The 22,952-nt window shown below is 39.8% G+C and overlaps 1 protein-coding gene across 1 annotated transcript in view; it reads left to right on the top strand.

The window, feature by feature from the left end:
- Positions 1-22,952, top strand: part of cfap20dc (CFAP20 domain containing) — a 163,118-nt gene that overhangs the window by 28,912 nt on the left and 111,254 nt on the right. The gene's annotated exons all lie outside the window — the stretch shown is intronic.

Raw genomic sequence — 22,952 nt, 5'->3', positions numbered from 1 at the left:
TTCAGTGGTAAAATTCCATATAAATATTCAGTACTTAAACGGGCACAGTTAAGACATTAAATATACATATACATACTGTATACAGTACAGTTTTCATACGGTAATATGTTTATGTTCCTAAATCAATCTCTTTTATGAGCATGTGAAAGGCATGGTGAATCGATTCTCAAAAATTACTGTACTTTGCATGATTGGAAACAAATGCGTGATTGCGAAATGCTGTGGTGTTACTTTTACAAAGACGGTCAATGAAAAAAATAATGTGGACCAGGGCAATACTTTGAGTTTACACTTACAGCTTGTCCAAGGTCATTCATTATTAATACTATTAGTAATATCTTCGTTAAAGACTTTGATGGCGACAGCTCAAACATGAGAGGTTGAGCTTTATTAGCTCCACCTTGCGGAAATTCCGGATACTATTATTTTGCTTGCGGTATTATAGGAGAATTTACGGTAACTAGCTGTATTTACCGGTAACTCGCGGTAGACTGCGTAAAGCGCACCGCAAAATAATGCGGTATCGCCCGCGCATTTTGAATGGCTGCATCTGTATTTCTATTTTGTTACGGTATTGCCTTTAGTGTCCCTGATAGCTCTCTGCAAGTCATACCTTGCCTTCTTATAAAGGTCCACATTACCAGTTTTAAAGGCCTTCGATCGTGCCCACAGCATTTCGGATGTTAAACCGTGGTTTCTGTCTTTGTGGGCACACAGTCATCCACACATTTCTTAATAAAATCGGTGACTGCTGTAGTGTACTCGTGCAAGTTTGCTGATGAACTTTTAAACAAGGCCCAGTCCAAAGATTCAGAGCACTCCTGCAGTACTTCATTGTCTCCTCCGTCCAGTGTTGAACTGTTCTTGTCAACACATTCTTCGGCTTCAGCTTCTGCTTGTAAGGTGGCAGGAGAAGCACCGAAAGATGATCCCACTGTCCGAAATGTGGGCGAGGGATGGAGTGGCAGGCGTCTTTGATAGCAGTGTAGCAGTGATCAAGAGTATTCACACCCCTTGTTAGGCAGGAGATATGCTGGTAATATTTCAGAAGAACTTTCAGCAGATTGGCCTGATTAAAGTCCCCCGCAACAACAGATACAGAATCAGGATAAGCAGTTTCGTAGCTCTTAATGGTGGCATATAATTCCCTGAGTGCTGCTTTCACGTCCGATCGGGATGGAATATACACCGCAGACATAATGACAGGTGAAAATTCTCTATGTACTGTAGGTAGAAAGGAAACAAAATTACAGTCGGATATTCCAGGTACAGAGAGCAGAATCGTTTCCGAATTTTCACATCTGAACACCAAGAGTTGTTTATCATTAGACAAACACCACCGCCTCTTTTCTTACCAGCTGAACCAGACTGATCCATCCATTAGGTAGAGATCCATCAAGTTGAACAGCCGAGTCAGGTGTATTGGGGGTCATCCAGGTCTCGGTGAAACAGAGAATACAGCAATCCCTAATGTCCCTCTGATGGCTTAACCTTTCCCTTAGCTCATCCATCCTGTTCTCCACGGATTGCACGTTGCCCAGCAGGACACTCGGGAGTGGGATCCAGTAGCCATGGAGCTTCAGTCTCGCTTGGTCCCCCCCGTCTACCTCGCTTCCGCGTCTGTCAAGTTCACTGGCTCTGCTCTGAATCCAGTGGAGGTCCGTATGCAGAGGCACCCAAGACAGTTGATTTAGATTCAAATAGGACATATCCGTGTTTAAATCAACCATTCTCGTTTAAGAATGCTATATCCACAAGCACTTTTTGGTCATAAATAATTTCTGAAAAGACAGACTAGACATATAAAGACCATAAAATGAAATAGACAAAGACATACAGACGAGGAGCAACACGCAACACGTTGCCTCTCTCCGGCCCCTGGTTGGATATATGACAGTTCAGATTTTGAACATTATAGTTTTTTAGCAGCTTTTATTTCCACTGAATAAATTATATACATTCATAAAAAGATCATACAGATGTTATGACAGCCACAGGGCAGAGAATGAACAGTGTTCCAAAGAACTGTCATAAATAATCACTTTAAAAAGTTTTTTTCTTTAATGTACCCTTACATTTGCCTACACTACTTATTCTTTGTATCCCCAAATTCCTAATATCCCTGCTTTCCCTGAGAAGTGCAGTGTACTGTATTTCCTCAATTTCTGTTCTCTTCACTCCCCCTGTTCTCTTCACTCCTCTTCACTCCCCATATCTGAAAATTCACTATCGCATACTAGAGGCTCTACATGGACAAGCTGTAATACAGCTACTAATATAGACTTTAATCTTCATTATTACTAAATTCCACTTTTATTAATAAACACTTGTATTAATAAACTTAATTATTAATAAGTGTTGTGACTGGAAAGCAATTTTAGTTCAACATTCCAATAATTTTACAAATGAGGAATGCATAAATTAATTACATAGTGACAATATTATTTCCAATGTATTTGAGAAATGTTCTAATGTGTTAAAAGTTCCTTAAACCATGTGAAGAGGTGGTTTAAGCTAGTCCCCTACTTTAGTAACCTTTAGTGGACAGGATAAGAGGCTATTTAGATCTGAGGCAGAGCTAAGTGTTGGGAATATTTGTGTTTTTTGTGATATTTCATCCTACACTGTAAATAAACCGCACTTTATTTTTCTTTATCCCTAAGGTTTATTTTTCCTAAGACTTATCCTGCCATTGGGTATGTCAAAATACCCATTTTCTAGTTAGAGAAACTGCTTCAAAGGAATACATTTTAGGGTGCTATAGCAGCTGTCAAAGATTTGCTTAAAATATATGTTGGTTTCAAAAGCTTCTAATAATTACTGGTATAGTAATACTCAGGGGATAAATGCAAGGTTCAAATGTAGTCAACCTCTGAATACAGTATGTACATGTTGATGGAATTCATTTTATTTGTTTTTCTCTTAAAAAAAGAGAGAGTCATACTAACTAGTTTGAATTCTTCTTTTTTATTTATGCTAATACCAGAAAGAACAGTTATTTCTTATGAGGCAGACATCGGTTTTCTGATGTCCCTGCTCACATCAAATATACACATTATTTCTGTTTCATAATAAGAAGGGAAAGGTGTACTATTTTTCTAGATTACATAATATTCTATTATCCTATATATATAAAACACAGGGTTTCAAAGACCACCCTAGTGTCGTTTGTGGAACTTGGACATTGAATAATGTAGTGTCAGCATTGACAAGGTGAAGTACGGAAAGATTCAGTCCTGGAGCAACTTCAGTTAAACTTTCAACTGCGGAACAGTTGAAAGCAACTGTACCATCTATAATAGCTCAACAGATGTTCTGGAGGACAGGACAGGACAAGGCTGCAGCAAAATGAGACTTTCAATTGTATTGGTCTCCATACCATTGGATCAAGATATTTTTGTCAAGATGTTGGAAGCTGGTGTGCAACAGGTTCTCCGTAAAATATGTAATTACAGGCTTTATCCATCTCCAGCATATTCTCTGAATCATTTGGTGACAAGTTAACGATGGTGGGAGCAGGATAGTAGTGTTTGAAAGTTCTGGGTCATTACCTGGTCATGTAACTGCTGTAACTGAGCAGCCCTTTTTAGGATCCACTTTGCTCACCCAAGCTAAAAATGCGGGGCCTGTATTCTGGAGATATAACATTACGCTGGGCAAACGTCCCGAGATCGAATTCTTCCGCGACGGGGGTACCTTTAAAGCGGAGACGACGGCACCGAAAATTTTTGGCGCGCCCTCTCTTTAAAGCCCTGGCCTTACGAAGACAGTACGTACAGTTATAATTCAAACGGAATGAAAAACTACACATCCCAGTTACCATGGTGGTGCTTGTGATCATTGCGTTTAACCAACGAAACAGGGCGAAAAATCAGTCACATGACTTTGGGGCAGAGTTTCGAAAGCTTAACCTATCAGCAACAAAGCGAAATTTACACGATAGGCTACCTCAAACTGTCAGTTACACGACTGTGTATGTCGCTTAAGCCACTCCTATTTGGCATTTTAGTTATGGAGGCGAGAAGACGCCCCCCCCCCCCCCCCCCTCTGGGTGTCTGATTTGCCGCCATGTTTAACCGTCCGTGTCCGAATCGCAGTAGCTACGCGTACAAAATAAAGTTCATCCCAGCTACAAAACATATATATTTTTGTGGTAAGTGGGCGCAAAACATCAGTATTTACTGCTATTAATTACTGTACGATTTATAGTTGAAATCTGAGCCTAGATATAAAGTTAGATATAAAGTTAAAATCTCGACAAAGCAATGTAGGAAATACAGAGAAAAGAAATCCTTTCTGACATCTAAAATCCGTTTCGATCAAGGTCTCTAAAACGAACAAGAAAAAGAGGATTTTCGGAGGGCAATTACACTGTGTTTATATAGGATAAGTGATCTATGAGCAATCTAATTTCATGTTCGTTTAAAACAGTGAAATGTCAGCTGCAAAAGATCGCACCAGAAACAGCACTCTCTCTGCCTGTCATAGACGTTCAGGAAAGGCTGAATGAAGTCATGTCAAGAACAATAATTCGGTGATCAATAATAACAGTTGTAGGACAAGAAACAAAAGATAATGAAAACTTCTTTAGGCTAAAACTCAAGTTCATTCTACAAATTAAGGCAAATGAAAATTCAGGATGTTAAAGTGCTAGAGGTGTAAAAAATACAAAAATGCACATGAGTAAAACGTTTTAGAAATGGAGCAGGTGTTGCTTTGAAATAAGCAAACAGAAAAAAAGCCATGACTAAAGTGCAGAAGAGGGATGCAGGAACACTTGCTTAGATATACAAAAAAAATCACAAAAAGGTGTATGTTACAAAAGAACATGCAAACATGTTCATCATGTACATCAATTTCCCTTCACGATCAATAAAGTCTTGTCTATAAACATGAAACAGAGTGAGGAATCAGAAAATTAACATGCATAAAAAACAGCAATTCTGTCAATAAGCCCTAAATGAATTAATAGCAACCATGGTTTCATGGAGGGCTTCTCAGATAGTTGGGCATTCAGGTAGATTGCCAGGTGAAAGGATTTGTAAACATACTTTGTTAAAGCAAGTCAGTTTTTTCTGCAACACATAAAAGACATTTTTCCAAGAAAGTTTAGCCTTTGTCACTAATGAAACCACTAAATAAAGACATAAATATAGAAATCTTAAGATTTTTTTATTCAATGTTGGTAGCAGGATGAACTGTGTATATTTTGTCGCAGTGTTGCTGCAAGATGTTAACAGTGAAAAAAGGTATTTAGAAATGAGTTATTTCAAGAAGAAAATGTTCAGAATAATTGCAAATCTAGCAGGATAGAGAAAGCACAGAAAACAGGCAGTTAGATTGATCAGATTAGTATGAAAAGTTATTTAGCAAAGGGAATGAGAAGAGTGACAAACTAGTATGCTTTAGATCTTTTTATCTGGACCAGGGAAAACTGATCATGTTTCTCTATACAATAATAAAAAACTTTATTTTATATATCACCTTTAAAAGTGGCATCTCAAAGCAATACAGTAGATATAAAAACAGATAAAAGGACCACAGATTACAAAGTAAATACATATAAGAAAGACAAGCAGTTAGAGGTGCTACCAAAATTAGAAAATGAAGCAGATACAGACACTAAGTCTTCTGAAAAGAAAGGTTCTGAGGTTAGATTTAAATGCACTCAGGGTACGTGACTGATATCACTGGGAATACAAATTGAGAGCTCTGGGGTGCAGCTAGAGAAGACCCTGTCACCCACAGAATGTAGATGTTCTTGAGGACAGCTAGAAGACCAGAGTCAGACGGACAAAGGTGGGGAGTAGACGGATAATAAGCCATATACTGTAGGTACTGAATGAGGATGAGGATTTTGAAGTTGACTCGAAACCTGATAGGTAACCAATGCAAGGACTTGAAAACAGGTGTAATGGATCCCTGATAGGATTCTCGCTGCCATATTCTGAACATATTGAAGATTGCTCAGTGTGGATTTAATTTCCCCAGTGAACAGGATGTGCATTTATTAATTCTAGAAAAAAAGCCTTTCTTGATTTCTCTAGTTCTTAGTTTCTCTAGTTCCCTTTAAAATAAACTATTATTCCACAATTCAGAGTATTACATGGACAGTATTCACACATGATATTTGTGATTTAAAGAAATGAACACAAGCAGCTTTTCGAGATTTAAGTGTTGGCTGAGTTATTGCAGGATTAAAAACTAGAGATGTTGGTAAGAAGATAATTTTGGGATAGCTGAGGAATACACTGATAACAAGAACACTTCCTAATGGGGTAAGGCATACATTTGATGAAGATGATGAAGTTAACAGACTGTATGTTTACATAGATACTGAAATGAGGATTGTATTTTAGATTTTGTATAGTTGCTAGCATTGAACTGTGTGTTGGATGCACATGAATTGAAGGAATGGGCAAACATAGCTGATGCGGATCCACAGAGCCAGCATATTAAGATGTTTATAATTAGAGGCAATTTGTTTAAATAACTAGGTATGGATACTGATGTGCAAGAGAGGTGGAAAGGCTGTTTCCTTAAGCCAGCACTATAAAATATTTTATTCTCAGTGAGATGCTGCCATTTCATAGTGGGTTTCTAACGCTGTGTATAGTTCCATCCACACAGTGCCTTTACTTCTATCCATTTCTAATCTCTTTATCCAGTACAGAGGATTTGGAGCCTATCCCAGTAAGCAACGGACACAAGGCAGAATACACCCTGGACATAGCGCCAGTCCATCACAGGACAGACAGACACAAACACACACACACCAGGGCCAGTTTTCCCATAAACCAATTAACTTACCAGTATGTTTTGGAGTGCGAGAGGGAGTCATATCACACATATGGAGAAAAACCATGTAACCCAGAGAGAACATGCAAACCCCACACACACAGGATGGCAGGAATTGAACCTAGGACCCCAGTGCTCCAAGATAGCAATGCTAACCACTTTGCCACCATTATAAATGGATGGATATCTTAGTTATCTTTCTAGTTCACAGGTTTGCATGCAAAATTTAATTTTGAAAGCCACTGAGACATCAGGTACTACTGTTGTATTTATGAAAAAGAAACAAAACAAAAAGCATACTAACAACTGTGCCATCCTACTCTTTAGTTAATACAATTTATTATTTATAAACAGTTAACATTGTTAGCAAAATATTTCGAATTATATTTAACCCTATTTTTTCTTTAGTTTTGTATTTAACTTATTATATGATAGTCAGATTTAATGAATATTTGAACAATGAAAATATATTTTTACAAGATGCGGGGGAAAGTGCAACAAATTATTACAGTGCTAAATTTAATATTGATTGCTAATAGTTTATGCTAACACCTAACTTTCTTAATTAGATGTATTTAAAACAGTGAACTAAGTGTAACATACCATTCAGAAATACAATCGAGAATAGTTTTGTGGTGTTTGTATGGATGAAACGTTTCTAAAATGTATAATGTAACAAAATTAAAGACGATTAAAATCTGTAATCTTTCCACTTGTAATGTCATTAGACAGAACAAGAAGTTTCTGCTTTGTCTAAGGATGGTATCAAAAAGTAGTCTAAGTGGTGAGAAAGCTGTGCTTAATGATAATTAAGTGACTTAAAAGTAAAAAGAGATGGTTCATATTGCTTGATTAATTTTAAAAACTAAGTTATAAATGCAGACGCGATCGCTGCCATAAGCGCTCCAGGCAGTAGAACGTTCGTTCTGTACTGCTGAGCTCCGCGCCTCCTCCCTCTCTCGGTGCTGCACCCCTCTCTGACGGAGCGCAGTGGGCGGTACGCTATTTTCAGAGCCTCTGATTGGGAAAAAAAAACCTGCTGATCAGTTTCACACACCAGGAAGAGAAAAGAATGGGATTTTTTCTCTTCGAAACGTGTGTTGTCTTTATGAAATTCGTGTATTTTAAACGTTTAATTAAGAAGTAAAAACCTTACAGCGTACACAAAGATTCTGAGCTGATCACGAGGAAGAAAAATCACCCATTTTTCGCGCATAAAAAGTGGTTTTTAACTCTCGAAACCTGTTTTTATATGTTTTAAAGTCGTGCAATGTCTAAGTTAAGCAGGAACACATCATTATATCTCATTTATTTATTTTTTAACAAAATTAAAAATCGTTTGCCCAGCCTAATAACATCGACATTACATTGGTGTTGGCTATACTTTATGCTGGAAGAGAAAATCAAAGGAAGAATGTTTGATTTAAGGACTTGGATTTGCCTTGAACAATGAAATCATCAAACACCTGCACCAGGTTGCTATAAAAAACCAATAAGCTTCTCATCACACTTCATCTCAAATTAGATGCATTACCAGTCAAAAGAAAAAAATTCTTATTATGTCAGGCTGAACCACTATTTTTTGGATTACTGAAAGACAGACATTCTAAATGGAGACTTCATTGGCATTGATGCTAGTCCCTAGAGAGGAATATTGGCATGGCAGCAGTTTGATATTGTCTTCAATTACATTTTTACCAAATGCTCAGAGCTTAGGTTTGTCATCACCAACACATTGTTTCACTAGAAAAACAGACACAACATCCTTGTAACATTGATTTTGTTATTGTCCAGAATCACAAAAAAATGTCACTTGAGCAATTACTGGGGGCACCTAAAGATTGCTTGAAGAAGCAGCAAAGTTCTTGGAAAAGCATTGTGAAAGCACTGATGATGCCAACCAAAATAGGATGTTTTCAAGAATGTATTAGGAAAAAGCTTTCAAACCTCAACTAAGAATAGTAAAGTGCTCAGTATACTTGGGAAGACCTCATCAAGGCCAGGTTTGATTTGATGAAAATCACCCAGAAAATCTGAGACATGAAAAGTTTGTGGAGCGATAAGCCAAAGTTAAACATTTTACATTTTTTTCACAGCCACTGACCATCATTGAATTAATTCCACAAGCCATCAGTTATATCTCCATAAATTTGTAATGCTTGGCATGTTTGTGTTCTTTTATTAAGGATATTGTATAGTATTGTTAAAGGAAAAATATTTAAGAAAACAGAGCACTAGAAAAAATAATAAAATATTAAGAGATCTGTGAGGTTAGCCTTAAAACTTTTGAATGCTTGTAAACTTTGCTTATAAAGTCTATTCAAGTCTAATTTTTCATGGAGTTTGAATATTGTATTTGTATGGTCATTATTTAAAATCTGTTTTTATTTTCAGATACTACTTAAAAATGGACTAATATTTGGCTCAATGAGGATAGAAAGCCTTTTTATATGTTAAGCATATGTAGAACTTCCTCAAGAACGGTACTGGCTGAGAAGGCACTTAATATAGCGATTAACAATAAGGTGACTAATGGCCACATTAGTGTATTTGTACAACAAAGATGTGTAAGCAGTGAAAAAATAATCACAGTATTACAGAAACAATACAGTTTATGCTCTGCATAAGTTTCTTATTTACTAAAAGCACAAAAAATAACTACTATATGAAGAGAAAACTATAGTGTAAAAAGAAAAAAGACCCAAATAAATAGTAGAGCCTGTTTGCATTTACAGTGAATAAGAAATAAGTAGTTTAATAAATCATAATATCATTTTATATTGCTCTTGCTATTACAAAATATGGAATGATCTTATACACATGGTTTATCATATTGCTAGTGATATTTGATACTGAGTAATCGTAACTAATCCAAGTCTGAATTAGCTAATGAATATACTGTATTTATCAACACATCACCAAATTACCCCAACATGTTACTGGACAGGGATCCATAATTCAACAGTTAAGTAAGTAGTGGTTGAAAACAGTCATTCAGGTATAATTAACTTTGGGTAAGGAAGATCACAGTGTCGTGCATTATTGTTTTTATTTGGGCATTTTCATTAAAGGACACAAACAATGCTTCTAAAAAGGGCTTGCTGGTACCATCTGTGTCACTTATATAGTGCATCGTGTGCAAAGAAGAATGTATTGAGGGAATGTTAACTATGTACTGTTTATTAACCTTTCATTGATCAATAACAATGAAATAACCACATTTCGTTTTTGTTTTTTAATGCAGTTTTTATGTTTTGCAATGATTACTTAAATTCAAAACTGTATCATTGTTATTATACCACAGCCAGTTGATTCATACTTTGCTTTGATTAATTATTTTATCGTGGCATTAATATTGGGTTTCTCAGGGAGGATAAACATTCTCTATATGTCTTTTAAGCCTTTTTTAGAAGGGTAGAGACCCTCTAATTTACTGTCAAGATTCCACTACATTCTACAGGAAAAACGCTAAATGGTAGTCATACACCAGATTCCCCCAAGTGAAACATACTGCTTAGAGAAATTCTTCATAGACGAAGCTTCAATCTCTTCGCCAGCCTATGTTGTATTGTGCTATAGATCTTGAGTATTTTTTAATGAAGTTGAAGTGTATCACTACATTTACTACTTACAGGGGTAGTAGTGTACTATTAATTATACAGTAGTAATGTGTTATCTCATGATAATTCAGAAAGAGAACTAGAGTTTTTATACAAAGGTAAGGGGGAAATAAAGGAACCCCAAAAAGTTACATAGGGAGCCAAAACTGTAACGCATTCCACTCACGCCTCTCTTCCTTCTTGCATTCCCACGCGCACACCCTGTAAAACAAGCTCACGCCGCAAGTAAACGCCAATCACCTTTCTCTCCCGTCTCTATTTTAGTTCTCCTTTTTCCTCACTTCCCCGCTCACTATTGTGGATTCTCTTCGAGCTCCCTAGTGCGCGTTTATCTCTTGCTTTTCTCCGGTTTTCGATCTCCTAGCCTGCTTCTCGTTTTCGGTTTCGCCTTGTGATTTGGATTGCTGCTTCCTCGTTTGTACTTCCGTGTTCTGACCTACTCGCCTGCTTCCTGGATTCGATTTCGCCTAGTGTTTTTGGATTGTTGCTTCCTCCTTGTCTCTCCGTGTTCCGACCTACTCACCTGCCTCCTGGTTTTCGTTTTTGCCTAGCGTATCTGCTTAGTGTCTTTCTCTTGTCTTGAGTCCTGCATAGGATCCTATTGCCCTAGCAGCCCTAATCTTACAGAATAGTGAGCCAACATGGATCCAGCGGACCAGAACACCACCACCACCTTTTTGCCACAGCAGTCCCAGGCTCTTCTACAACTGACTACTGCAGTTCAACACCTAGTGGACCACACCACCCGGCCACCACCTCCTCCAGTGGCTCCCGTGCCTGTCCCTCCTCTGGCTGCTGCTCCTTGCCCCTTGCCCCCTCCCACCCCGGAGAAATTTGAGGGTGACCCAGCAAAGCTTCAGAATTTTTTAACCCAGTGCTGGATGGCCTTCCACCTTCGCCCAGACTGTTTTCCCTCTGACAGAGAGAAGATTGCCTTCATGGTCTCCCACCTCTCCGGTCGAGCCCTGGACTGGGCTACCTCCCTCCTCGCTTGGAATCTCCCCGTCACTGCTGATGTCAACCGGTTCTCTGCTGCCATGCAGTCCATTTTTGGTCAGCTCCACTCCCACCATATTGCCATCTCCTGTCTCACCTCTCTCACCCAGGGTTCCCGTTCTTTTCAAGATTATGCCATGGAATTCCGCCTCCTAGCCTCCCAAGTCCCCTGGAATGAAGAGGCTCTTATCCACCAGTTCTGCCAGGGCTTGTCTTCTGCTTTCCAGGACCACCTCACATATCTCCCATTGGACTTTCCCTCCTTGGAGCACCTCATCTCCCGTCTGGCTGAAATTGACATCAGGCTCCAAGAACAACGCTCCCGGCTTCTACCCCCTCCTGCCACCTCCCGCCCGACCTCCTTCTCCAAACTGTCTTCTTAGGAGCGACGCCTCCGACTCTCCCAGGGTTGTTGCCTTTATTGCGGGGCTGCCGGCCATCTCCGAGCTTCATGCTCTCTCTGCCCCCCCCGTACTTCCCTGCCCTCTGCCAAGGTCGGTATTCTTGCCCCTTCTGCCTCTTCTGGCCTCTTTTTGCCCGCACTGGTTTCAGGGGATGGTTTCAAAGAATCTCTTCTGGCTTTTGTTGATTCAGGCGCAGAGGAAAACTTCCTAGACTCCGGACTCGCCACCACTTGGAATATTCCTCGCATCCCTGTTTCTCCCCCTATTCGCCTCCTCACCCTGGACGGATCCCCTCTCACTCTTGTTGAATGGCAAACAATTCCCCTTACTCTCCTCATTGGCGCCCTCCACACTGAGAGCATCCAATTCCTACTCCTCCACTCTCCTTCCCATCCTCTGGTTCTTGGATACCCTTGGTTGAAGATGCACATCCCCCACTTTCACTGGTCTAACAGTGAACTACTCGCCTGGGGACCCAATTGTCATCATCGTTGTCTGCAGTTGCCTCTCAGACTTTCCTCTGTTCACATCTCCCAGGAGGACACCATCGGGATCCCTTCTGTATATTCTGACCTGCACCTCGCCTTCAGCAAGCAAAAAGCACTCTCCTTGCCGCCACACCGTCCCTCCGATTGCGCCATTGACCTACTGCCTGGAACCCTCCCTCCGAGAGAAAGAATCTACCCTCTTTCTCTTAATGAATCTGACGCCCTGGAGTCCTACATCCGTGATTCCTTGGAATCTGGCTTCATTCGCCCGTCTACGTCTCTGGCTTGTGCAGGTTTCTTTTTCGTGGAGAAGAAGGACGGATCCCTGCGGCCCTGCATCGATTATAGAGGTCTTAATGAGATTACTATCAAGAACCGGTATCCCCTTCCACTCATTAACTCTGCATTGGAATCTCTTCAGGGGGCCTCTGTCTTCACCAAACTTGACCTACGGGGTGCCTACAACCTCATTCACATCAGTGAAGGTGACGAGTGGAAGACAGCCTTCATTACTACTCTTGGTCATTATGAATATCAGGTCATGCCCTTTGGCCTGGCTAATGCTCCTGCTGTATTCCAGGGCTTTATGAATGACATTTTTAGGGACATCGTTCAGAAGTATGTTTTGGTTTACCTTGATGATATTTTAATTTTTTCTTGCAACATGGATGATCATGTCCTTCACGTCCGCGAAGTTCTCACCCGACTCATCAATAACCATCTCTATGCCAAGTTGGAGAAGTGTACTTTCCATACGTCCAGGATCCACTTTCTAGGATATATAATCTCCTCTCTGGGTGTTGAGATGGACCCTGCTAAGGTCTCTGCTGTCCTGGACTGGCCCACACCCAAGAACCTGAAACAAGTGCAGCGTTTCCTACGCTTTGCCAACTTTTACCGCCGTTTCATCCGAAACTTCAGTTCTGTTGTAGCACCCATCACCTCCCTTACTCGTAAAGGTCCTGGACAGGGAAGGTGGACCCCAGAGGCTGATAGGGCCTTTCTTCGTCTCAAGCAGAACTTCTCCTCAGCCCCAGTTCTCCGTCATCCCGATCCCTCTCTTCCTTTTGTGCTCGAGGTCGATGCCTCCGCTCTTGGGGTTGGTGCCATTTTATCTCAACGCCATGGTCCGAAGGGCACGCTCCATCCGTGCGCCTTTTTTTCAAGACGCCTATCCCCTCCCGAGATTAATTATGATGTTGGGAACAAGGAACTTTTGGCCATCAAGCTTGAGGAGTGGAGACACTGGCTCGAAGGGGCCATCCATCCCTTTACTATCCTCACTGACCACAAGAACTTGGCCTACCTGCAATCTGCTAAACGGCTCAACCCCCGCCAGGCTAGGTGGTCCCTGTTCTTCTCCAGGTTCCGTTTTTTCATCACCTATACTCCAGGCTCCAAGAATCTCAAAGCTGATGCCCTTTCCCGCATTCACGACCCCACGGACTCCGAAGACCCTCCAGTGCCCATCATGCCACCTGACAGGTTCCTCGCAGCTGTACATTGGGACATCGAGGACAAGGTGAGACGGGCTCTCCGGAACCTCACAGTTCCTCCCCAGTGCCCCCCAGACCGACTCTTTGTTCTTGATTCAGTGCGCTCCGCAGTTCTTCAATAGGGCCATGATTCCCGCTTCGCTGCTCACTCTGGCACCCGTCGTTCCATCGAATTCATTTCCAGGGACTTCTGGTGGCCTTCCCTAAAGTCTGATGTAACAGAATACGTACGAGCCTGCCCCACCTGTGCTAGGTGCAAGACCCCTCGGCAGAAGAGGGCTGGTCTCTTACAACCTCTTCCCATTCCTTCACGGCCTTGGTCTCATCTCTCGGTCGACTTCCTGACGGATCTCCCGAAAAGCCACGGTAAAACAACAATCATGGTGGTCATCGACCGTTTCTCTAAAGATGCGCATTTTGTTCCTCTTCCAGCCCTCCCATCAGCCCGGGAGATGGCAGACCTTTTTGTCCAACATGTTTTCCGCCTCCATGGCATTCCAAAGGATATTGTTTCTGACAGGGGTCCGCAGTTTATATCTAAATTTTGGAAGGCTTTCTGCCAGATCTTAGGGGCATCCTCCTCCCTCACTTCTGGTTACCACCCCGAAGCCAATGGTCAGGCGGAGAGGATTAACCAGGACCTGCTGACTTACCTCAGGTCCTATGTCTCCGCTGCCCATGATAACTGGGCTTCCCTTCTCCCCTGGGCTGAATATGCCCACAATTCTCTATATACCTCCTCCACTAATATGTCTCCGTTCCTCTGTTCACTGGGCTATCAACCCCGACACTATTCCCGACTCTGATGTCCCTGCTGTTCAGGCATATTTTTCTTCCCTCCCGGAACTCTGGAAGAAGGCCAGGACTGCTCTGCTTAAGACCTCTCGGAGACAGAAAACTTCTGCTGATAGACTCCGACGCCCCTTTCCCCGTTTACAGCCCTTCCTCGTTCCCTCCTATTGTTTGCACCTGAGCCCTATTCCCGTTCCCCCTTAAAAGCCAGACGCGGACCTCACTCCTGGCTTCTCATTGATTTCCACATCATGAGAGCCCGGGGTCTTGCTGCATCTGGCTCCGTTATGCTTTTAACTTTCTGTTCCTAGTTCCTGGTTCCCCTCGCCGGTTCCGACCCGGTTCGTGTTTTAACTTCCTGGATGGATCCCCTGGCCTTGGACTCTACCCTTTGTCTCGGATTACTCTTTTGGATTTCCTACATGGATTGTTCGCCTGGACTCACTTCCCCTGGACACATGCACTCCAGACCCTTTTCCTGCATGACTATTTTTCCCCTTGTGTCTTCACTATTCTGGATCGTGTCATCCGCATAGGGCCCGGAAAGAACTGTTCGTTACAGTTACACATTCCACTCGCGCATCTCTTCCTTCTTGCATTCCCATGCGCACACCCTGTAAAACAAGCTCACGCCGCAAGTAAACGCCAATCACCTTTCTCTCCCGTGTCTATTTTAGTTCTCCTTTTTCCTCACTTCCCCACTCACTATTGCGGATTGTCTTCGAGCTCCCTAGTGCGCGTTTATCTCTTGCTTTTCTCCGGTTTTCGATCTCCTAGCCTGCTTCTCGTTTTCGGTTTCGCCTTGTGATTTGGATTGCTGCTTCCTCCTTGTCTCTCGGTGTTCCGACCTACTCACCTGCCTCCTGGTTTTCGTTTTTGCCTAGCGTATCTGCTTAGTGTCTTTCTCTTGTCTTGAGTCCTGCATAAGATCCTATTGCCCTAGTAGCCCTAATCTTTCAAAAACAAGGTGAACAGCAAAGAAAGGAAAGTTATCAATGAGAAGAATGAGTAGAATTACTTAATTGCAATAGGGGTTTGTAATACAGTAGGACAGCAAAGGGGCAGACACAGAAACTGTTTAATTAAATCCCTTCTAAAGAAGATTTTGACTCTTGATTTGAAAGTGGTTGGGAAAGGTGACTCTGATATCCTCAGGAACTGAATTCAAGAGCTTTAGAGCTTAGTAGGAGAAGGCCCTGCCACCAATAGTATGGTTGCAAGGTGTGGAGTAGGATGATAGTAAGTCAAACTGGTACTGAGGTGCCAAGCCATGTAGAGCCTTATAGCATGAGGATTTTGAAGTCGACACAAAACCTGATAAGAAACCAATGCAAGAACTGAAATGGTATCTTCATTTAATTTGTTTTTTCTTTCTTAGTCCAGTAATCATAATACTTGAATATATAACAAATTTTATACATTACGTAACCATAATAAATAGCCTAACTACAATTTTATAATGTAAGGCAGCTGTTGTTTCCTAATGTTCATTTTTTTTAAACTGAACACTTGTCATATCCAATTCATTTATCTAATCTATATCCCCATTTAAAAATATTCATGTACAGTGGAAATCGTATTTTCTTCTACTCACATGGGCACATAATTTGTCTATGCACACACACTATATTGTCTGTTGCGAATGCAATGTTTTTATTCAAGTTTCCATATTATCAAATTGACTTTTATGTAATGAAAAAGAAAAAGAGATGCACACAACCTTTGTTGTACTCTTTCAAGTTCCCATCTTATGTGAAGAAAACCTATGCCTTGACTCGTATGGTTGACTTTCAGTGTCCACTGCAAGGAGATGATGCAACCAGATTAAGGTGCAAGACACACCCATTTCACATCAGACGTATTATACTGAAAAGTGATGCATATGAAACACCGCAAGACCAACAAAAATATTCATAAAGACACATTATAAGTCACACATTCCATGAATGTTCACAAATTTCCAAGTTGTACTCTATATTAACTACAGTGTTTTGCAAATAATCCATAAAATTATAGTAATTTTTTTATAGCAGTACCTCAGCAATATAAAATAAAATTGCAGTATTAACAATTTTAATCTTTTGATCTAAATAGTGCAGATGTATCAGCTAAAAAAGTTTACAGTATGCGACAGTATGCTAATACAATAATAATACAATAATTATAATAATGCAGTATTGTCACAAGTCTCATTTGGAGTTTTGGTAGAAGTGTGGTAACACATCCTATCTCAACAATTTAAATATTGTATTTAATTAAATTGTCACTAGCATTTATACAATATGATTAACACAGGAAAGCACTAATGGTTTAATAAACATGTACCAATTTGTTTAACCATGCAGCTGTGCTACTTTAAGGATTCACTGTGCCAGCTGTGACTTTTATAAAGTAGTGCAGATTATTGCACCAGATCCTGCAATTGATTATTTTAAAAAAAAAGTGACGATGTTTTGCACTTTGTGACACCATAGTGCCTGCCACGGTATACCTACTGCAGGTGGCTGCATCTGTACATAACATCTCTTGTTTCCTTGAGTACAATTTGTAAGAAGCCTTCAGGCACATTAGATTAATTCATCTTTAGTGCTTCTAATTCCCAAAACAATTCCTTTCTACTGTGCTAATAATACTTAATACTGAACTTTGTCCTTTAGTTGCCTCAGGCATATTTAGACTTCTTCCTTAGTGAACACCTGAATAAAATGCTTGTACATCAGCCATTTCATTTTAACTGTTTAGAAGTTTCCCATTATGATCCAATGTATACTTAACTTCATCTTTAATGTTTATTTTGCTGTTGTTACGCTGACAGATCTTTTTATTATCTTTTAAATCAGCCAGCAGCCATATCACCCTGCAACTCACAACCCACTGAAGCTAAGTAGGTGTGAGCCTGGTCAGTACCTGGATGAGAGACCTCCTGGGAAAAACTAAGGTTGCTGCTGGAAGAGGTGTTAGTGGGGCCAGCAGGGGGTGCTCACCCCATGTGGGTCCTAATGCCCCAGTATAGTGACGGGGACACTGTACTGTAAACAGGCGCCGTCCTTCGGATGAGACGTAAAACCGAGTTCCTGACTCTCTGTGGTCATTAAAAATCCCAGGGCGTTTCTCGAAAAGAGTAGGGGTTAAACCCTGGCGTCCTGGCCAAATTTCCCATTGGCCCTTACCAATCATGGCCTCCTAATAATCCCCATCTATGAATTGGCTACATTACTCTGCTCTCCTCCCCACTGATAGCTGATGTGTGGTGAGCGTTCTGGCGCACTATGGCTGCTGTCGCATCATCCAGGTGGATGCTGCACATTGGTGGTGGTGGAGGGGAGTCCCCATTACTTGTAAAGCACTTTGAGTGGAGTGTCCAGAAAAGCGCTATATAAGTGTAAGCAATTATTATTATTATTGTAGCCGATGTTACAATATTCTTTTCTCTTGACACTTGGACTCCTTTTTTAACTCAATACTGTTTTTTTTCAATACATTTTTTTGTTGTTTTATGAAGAGCTTTTCCTTTCTACATTTTCTAATTGAACTAGTCAGGATAGTTTCTTTAGCTTTAGATTAACTGTTAGGGTAAACCTGTTCTGTGCTTCAAGCACAATCTGTTTAAATGTGCCATCAATGCTTGACTGATTTAATATTTTTCCATTCTACTTCTCTTAAGTACTATCTAGTTCCTTTAAATTCTGCTTTCTAAAATTGTGAACACTTACTTTGGGCTATACAGTTTCAAAATTTACTTCAAATGATATATTATGAGCGCATTAATCCAATGATTCTCTTGCTTCTTTTTTTCTTACTCCATCTTTACTCAAAAGTACTCATTAACTATATCTAACATTTCAGTTTTTCCCAGTATATTTTAGAAAAGTTAAAACCTCATATAAAAACTTATTTTGCACAGAAATTCTATAGTTTATATGGCTTATAGCAACCTCCTAACAGTATACATTTTTTAATACAGTATGGCACATACTGTAGATTTGTTTCCTATAACTTCAGTTAAATAATCTTTTTGATACAGCATATACAGAGTCCTTTGATACAGGAAGCTACACCCCCCCTTCTATCTTTTCTGTCTCTCCAGAACAATGTGTATCAATCTAATGTTAAATTCATCTCTGTCATTTTTGGTTAGTCATGTTTTCTAATAACATCATAATTGCTTTTTAATGTGGCTTAGCTTTTATTTCATGTAATTTGTTTTTAATACTCTTAGCATTTAGGTACAATAGAAGTCATTGATGCAACTCTTCCAGCCGTCACTCTATTCAGGGATATTTCCCATGGATTGTAAAATTGCTAATTAAGTGCCCACCCATAAGAAGTGTGACAACATTGATCCAAATAATTATAAACCAATAAGTCTGACTTACAGTATACTACATGCACAGTTTTGGAAAAAAAGAAATATATAGGTGAATGCTCAAACTAGGTGATGCATTTAAAAAAGACAATAAAATGCTAAAATATATAGTTAGAATTGTAAAATTTAAATTGAGGAATGTCATCTTAAAACTGTACAGCATAATGCACTGGAAAGAGCAACCAGATATATTCCAGGGTTTAAGAAGAAATCTTTTACTGGCAGACATTGCTTTTAAGTCTGGGGACAACATGTTATATAAGATAACTCGTTATGCACTTGAAAGATCTGTCAAGGAGTCAAAGAGGGCTTATATGAACAAGGTTGACTTACAGTATTCTGATAATACATATAGACTATGGAAAGGGATCCAGGCTATCACAAATTATAAAGGGAAGAAGACTAATGTCGTTTGCACTAACACAACCCTTCCAGATTACCTCAATAACTTGTATGCATGTTTTGATGGTAAGAATAACGACATTGCCGTCAAAACCCAGGTTAAACAGAATTAATTTGTCTATCAGGTTACCAGATCAGAGGTATGTAGAGCACTACAACAGATAACCTCCTACAGCTGCTGGACCCGATGGAGTCCCCCCCAGAGTTCTGAAGGCCTGTGCCATGCAATTGGCTGATGTCTACACAGACACATTTAATACCTCATTGTCACAGGCTATTGTTCCATGTTGTTGTTAAAGTTCTATCATCTCTTCAATCCCTAAAAGATCTAGGGTGACTTGTCTAAACGACTACCGTGCCATAGCCCTTACTTCTGTAGCTATGAAATGCCTGGAGAAACTAGTCTTGAGATTTATCAACTATAATATCCCTGATACACTGGACCCTCTGCAGTTTGCATATCGTCCAGATAGATCTGTGGACGATGCAGTAGTTCTTGTTTTACACATTGCTCTCCAGCACCTGGAAAAACACAACACCTACATTTGTATGTTGTTTTTAGACTATAGTGTAGCTCAGCTTTTAACACCAAAAGGCCCACCAAGCTTGTTTTGGAACTCACTGGGCTTGTCCTGCCGAATATTCTATGCGATTGGATACTGGACTTTTTGACAAATAGACCACAAATAGTGAAAATAGGTGGAAATACCTCTTCCCCAATTACCTTAAGCACATGAGCACCCCAGGTCTGTTGCCTAAGCCCAAAACGTTTTTCATTATACACACACGACTGTAATTCCACCTATGACATTAACATAATATACAAATTTGTGGAAGATACAACAGTGCTTGGCCTTATTCAACATGATGATGAAACTACTTACAGGTAGCTAATTAGAGACATGACCAATTATGGTAAGGATAATGACCTTGTTCTTAATGCTTCTAAGACAAAAGGATTTATCTTGGATTTCAGGCAAAACATCAATCCCCACCAATCAGTTTACTTTGATGGTACTGAAATTGAACAAGTCAACTCCATCAAGTTTTTTGGCCTACATATTGCCAATACGCTGAGCTGGGCAGAGCAAACTAGTGCAATTGTGAAAAAAGCCCAGCAGCGTCTGTACTTTCTGAGGTGCCTACAAAGGAGTGGCATCCACAAAAAAGCACTGGTTAGTTTCTACCATGGTGCCATTGAGAGCATTTTGACTGGAGGTATTAAATTGTAGTTCGGCAGTGCTAACTAGAAGGACAAATGCATCCTCCAGAGAGTGATTAGAACAGCTAAACGCATTATTGGAACAGAACTTCCTTCGTTGGAGGATCTCGATACAGCCCGCTGCAGGAGCAAGGCTCAAGCTATCCTCAAACACCTACCCCACCCTAGCCAAAGTCTGTTTACCTGGCGAGACACTAAGCATAACCTTCGGTGTCATAGGTCAGAGAGCATTAAGACCTGAGGGAACAGGTTTATGACCAGTTTCTTCCCAAGGACAGTGAACCTGATTGCCAAGGACATGCAGACTAGCATAACATATTGGAGGCCCATATCTTCCTCAGCTCCATATGCACAATGTCTTTTATCATGTGTAACTTAGGAGCCATTCTTTTAATATGATTTATTTTTGGCATAATAGTGTGTACAGCTTGTGTATAGTCTTTTTAAAGTTTTGTGTATATAGTGTCCTGCACATAGTCTGTGTGTTTACCCTTTTTGTTTTTATGTTTTCTGACTGAGAGAAACCGTTTAAGATTTCCAATGCACTGTTCGTGCAAATGGCAATAAAGGTTAAACTTGAACTTGAAGGAACGGGATGTGTTTAGTCATGAAATATTACAAGGTAACTGGATACTATTATTCACAATCTTGAAGGTCACTGATAAAGCAAACCCAGAACATGTCTTTAGAATGAGCAGTGAAACATGAACTGGATGGCACTAGTGGAAACTATGTGAAAATGCATTTATAACTGTTAACAAGAGGCTTTACACAACAAGTTGTGGGAGTATGGAAGAAGATATATAGCCATTGTGATGCCAATACCTTGGCTTTTTTCAGGAAAAGGCTAGATGAGATGTTTGCATTAATTAGATATAAACTATCAAACAGGCTGAAAGAAGAATTTATCTGAATTGCCTGCTTGGTTTCTGTTTTTCTGTTCTTATAAGATGAAAAACAACACCCAGATATTTAATAGATCTAATATTATTTAAAAATGTGAGTGGTGTAAGGTGTTCTGCACTGGAAGGTAAGAAAAGCACATAACTTGAACCCTAGAGATTAGATAAATAAAATTCAGCTACCTTGATGTATATTTGTAAATCTGGTATACTGATGATCAGAAGGTCCTAAAGATTGTTTCAAGTCACCTGGCCTTTAAACCAACAATTTGCATCAGTTGTTTTCTCTAACAGGTAATGTAATTTTTAATTACAACATTTTTCAGTCAGCAGGGTGGATCAACAGGTGTTTAACTGAAAGTTACACACTAGTAGCATGTTGGAAGCAATGCAAACTGTTCATTTGTGAGAAAAGCACCAGGTTGCAGATGTCATCTAATGGAACTTTCCTTTCATAGAGCCTGGGGAACCTTATGCCTCTTCACTGGTCTTTAAATCCTAAACGTCAAATGTTATCCCAGATCATTCCACAAATATTCAGTGTGGTTCAAGTCAAAATAACTGTGGATTACACATACAGTACAGTACATTCTAATCTCACAAGAGGTTTGTTACATAAGCAACATTAGGACATGTGCTGACATGCTGAAATATGATCTTGTCAGGATGAGTCCATGGGAGGTGCAGCAAGCGATGTCAGAGAACTGTGTTGTGCAGTCAGTTTGGCGATCAATTTGTTGTACACAATTAGCCTATTGTTCTGCACATCTGCACCCACCTTTCTGACTTCAGTCAAAACTTTGATTTATTCTTAAAGAGGCTCTATTGCTGGAGAGTTCATCTGAAGCGTTGATCCAAAATACTGATGGTACAAAGATGTTGTTCTCTTGAAAAGCGGGAAATATTGCTTCATTTCTGTTTATATTACTTAATATTCAACTGCCTTGAGATTCAACGGGTTAAATAACCACATCAACTATGTCTAAACAGCTCTTTCATTATAGAGATGATTTAGTGCTTTTGCAACAGTTACAACCATTGAAGTGTACAGTATCATAGGCTGTCATGAATGATTAATTAATCATAATAATGCCAAACCATTATCCAAAATAAAGTTTATTTCAATGTTTAGTATAATTAGTTTCTTAAACTTTATGGCATATTATCACTGTTTCCTGTACAGGACTTACACAAAAACAATAGCAAAGTACTCTCTTCAATTTCTCTCAGACACATTTATTAATCAGCCTATAATATATGTATGTATGGTTGTATTGGAAAAGATAAAAATAATTGTATTTCCTACAGTTTTTAACACTTGTTCATTTGTCATACAAATTACAAAACTATATAATTATATTAGACACATAAGTAAAAGTGTTATTCTCAGGTTCATTATATAGCCTAATACTCGGTTTCAGTCTTATGCACCCTTTTTGAGATTTTGGGGTTTTTATTTGTTTTGC

This window comes from Lepisosteus platostomus, chromosome 6 (genome assembly GCF_059453375.1).
Source record: "Lepisosteus platostomus isolate fLepPlt1 chromosome 6, fLepPlt1.hap1, whole genome shotgun sequence".
Taxonomy (NCBI): Eukaryota; Metazoa; Chordata; class Actinopteri; order Semionotiformes; family Lepisosteidae; genus Lepisosteus; species Lepisosteus platostomus.
This window is presented reverse-complemented; position numbering and strand designations above follow the sequence as displayed.